We start from the raw sequence: 3028 nt of genomic DNA on the forward strand, positions 1-3028 counted from the left end.
AATACCAATTTGCAATGAAGAGTTTATATAAAAAAAAGCTTCAGTGATATTTACAATTTGTGTTAGCTTATTATCTTTAATTGCCAGCGTGTGCCATACAGCCAGAGTTTGAGGCAAGGAACTGCAGCTGGCACCATGATAGGCTGGATGGTTGCCATGCTGGCTGGTAGAGTTACGTGTAGGCCGGCCGGATGACTGGCTTCTTGCATGATTGGCCAGCTGGCCAAGAAGTGGATTTCTTTGGAAGTTGTGTAGACGGATGACCAGCTGGGCAGTTGTACTGACTGATATTGGGTTGAGTAGCTGATTGGCTTGAGTAGCTTGATTGCTGTCTGGTTGGGTAGTCAGCTGAATAGGTAACTAGATAGGGAAACGAGCTGGTTGGTTAGCTATCTGACTGAGTGTCTTGCTGGGAATTTAAGTGACTTGGTACCTGACTGACTACTTTGGTAATTGGCTGGTTGATTGGGTGACTGGCTCTAGATGTAACTGAATGGCTGTCTGGATAGCTAGCTGTCTACCTTTGATGCAAGTTAGAGAGCTGGCTGACAGGCTTGGTAGCTGGCTGTGTACCTGCCTGACTTGTAGGCTGGTAGCTGGCTCTGTACCTGCCTAACTTATAGGCTGGTAGCTGGCAGTGTACCTGCCAGACTCGTAGGCTGGTAGCTGGCTGACTGGCTGGGTGGCAAGATAGATTTGATGGCTGGATAGCTAGGAGACTGGTTGTGTAGCTGGCTGGCAGGGTGTGTAGGTGGGGTGGCTGACAGGGTGTGTAGGTGGGTGGCTGGCAGGGTGTGTAGGTGGGGTGGCTGACAGGGTGTGTAGGTGGGTGGCTGGCAGGGTGTGTAGGTGGGTGACTGACAGGGTGTGTAGGTGGGTGGCTGGCAGGATGTGTAGGTGGGGTGGCTGGCAGGGTGTGTAGGTGGGTGGCTGGCAGGGTGTGTAGGTGGGGTGGCTGACAGGATGTGTAGGTGGGGTGGCTGGCAGGGTGTGTAGGTGGGTGGCTGACAGGGGTGTGTAGGTGGGGTGGTTGGCAGGGGTGTGTAGGTGGGTGGCTGGCAGGGTGTGTACGTGGGGTGGCTGACAGGGTGTGTAGGTGGGTGGCTGGCAGGGGTGTGTAGGTGGGTGGCTGGCAGGGTGTGTAGGTGGGTGGCTGGCAGGGGTGTGTAGGTGGGTGGCTGGCAGGGTGTGTAGGTGGGTGGCTGGCAGGGTGTGTAGGTGGGTGGCTGGCAGGGTGTGTAGGTGGGTGGCTGGCAGGGTGTGTAGGTGGGTGGCTGGCAGGGTGTGTAGGTGGGTGGCTGGCAGGGTGTGTAGGTGGGTGGCTGGCAGGGTGTGTAGGTGGGTGGCTGGCAGGGTGTGTAGGTGGCTGCTGGCTGGCGAGACTCATGTTGTGGCAGCATTACGTAACTGGACAATGCGACATAGGACGAATGCGTGTCGCTTCACCCACCTCTGGCTGCCACGGAAAAATCCTGGTTTGCACTCATCTTGAATTTCTTATTTTCGAGAGATGGCGTGCTCCCTCGAGGTTATATCAACATAAGTTCGAAATGTCAATGGACTCAGCGCTCTGGGGGGAGCTTAAAGCAGGTATACAATCGATATGTTTGTTTTGCTTTGGCACTGCGTATAAAGACTGTATTTAACTGATGCAATGTTTCTGCGTTTTTCTTTTTTACCCAACAGCACATTTATGCTCGTTACTGTCATTGAGGTTACAAGCAAATTCAAAAGACTGTCAGAATATTTGTAATTTAGACGTTCTTAGTAATATATTTAGAAGCTGACGATGAGAACAATGCATAATGGGGTCATTGAGTCCCTGATCCATGTACGGGCGAGCCAGACACTTGACTCCACCCAGCTATTTCATTTCCTTTGGTAACCAGGAGGCAGTTGGCCACTGGGCTGTTTCACCCTAATCCCTGCTGGCCTCAGGTGTTGACGTAGCTGTGGAAAAGAACGTTCTTGTGTTACGCAAGGTGCCACAGGTACTCCTGGATGCCCAAGGTAGCAGCAGCCTCTACATAAGGAAGCAGTGGCCTGAGTTATGACGAGGAAAGGGTGTGGCAGAAGGCAGCTGTTGCTGTGATGCTGCTGTGGAGGACACGGCACGGCTGTTCTTGCGCAACGTGCATTGGAAGGCCTGCGTGCTCAAATTGCAAGAGGAAGCCAAGAAGAAGGAGTGTTGCAGAAGGTATGCTAAGCTGTGGTGGAGACTAGGGGTTGCTGTGGGTGGCGCGGCTGTGATAGCTAGGAGGAGCCGTGTTCTTGCGCTGGTTGCGGCGGCGGCCACCAGGGGGCAGGAAAGCTCATTGCTCGCCCAGACTCCATACACGGCGCTCCGGCAAGGATCTACCATCAGTTATATTGCGAATGTGTGTAAATGGAGTGAATTACCGGCTTGATTCTTCTTGGAAAGAGCGTAAGTAGCGGCAAGATTTCGTTGTAGCGTCGTCTTTGGGGTTCAGGACGCCGAGTTGGTGCAGAAATCAAAGACTTTAAGTGGTGACGAACCTTCGGTGAACCTGAGAGACGGCCAGCAAAGGCAGGCGGTGGTCGCCTACGCTACATATTACTCTGAAAATTTGCCATTGACGTTTGGAATGAGGACAATTGAAGCTAGCCGTAGCCCCGTCGATGCTTCAGCCGTGTGGTACTGTGCAGGAGATGGACGGATCACCGGGGAATTGGGAAATTTGGTGATTGTTTACGTGGATGATGGGTGCTCATACGGCTGGCAGGGGGTGAATGTGTTGGGGGGGGGGGGAGACTCGAGAGGGGGGGTCCACAGCTGGTCGCTCAGTGTTGCCATGTTTGCTCCTACTAACTCTACAAATAAAGCAGCACATTTAACTACTGTATCGCTCCTGGACGGCCGTGATTGATGTAAACGAGGCAGACGGAGTATTTGTGGAGGTTGGCGTGCCGCTGTGGGAGAGTGGGTGGGACAGGGGTGGAGAGGGTGGGAAGCGGCCCCCGGTGTGTGTGTGTGTGTGAGTATGTGAAGAGGCTCCCACCATCAGTC

General features: G+C 53.5%; 1 protein-coding gene across 5 annotated transcripts in view; it reads left to right on the plus strand.

Annotated features, from left to right (window-relative positions):
* The first annotated feature begins 1871 nt into the window (after positions 1-1871).
* The window catches only part of LOC123769175 (uncharacterized), a 38322-nt gene continuing 37165 nt past the window's right edge, over positions 1872-3028 (plus strand). For 4 of the 5 annotated variants that reach the window (XM_045760171.2, XM_045760173.2, XM_045760176.2 and 1 more), the window contains exon 1: positions 2287-2425. The gene's annotated coding sequence lies outside the window, so the exon portion shown is untranslated. Of the gene's footprint in view, positions 2198-2286; positions 2426-3028 lie in introns of those variants that run through there. The other variant, XM_045760172.2, reaches the window with a different exon arrangement.

This window comes from Procambarus clarkii, unplaced genomic scaffold (assembly GCF_040958095.1).
Source record: "Procambarus clarkii isolate CNS0578487 unplaced genomic scaffold, FALCON_Pclarkii_2.0 HiC_scaffold_598, whole genome shotgun sequence".
NCBI lineage: Eukaryota > Metazoa > Arthropoda > Malacostraca > Decapoda > Cambaridae > Procambarus > Procambarus clarkii.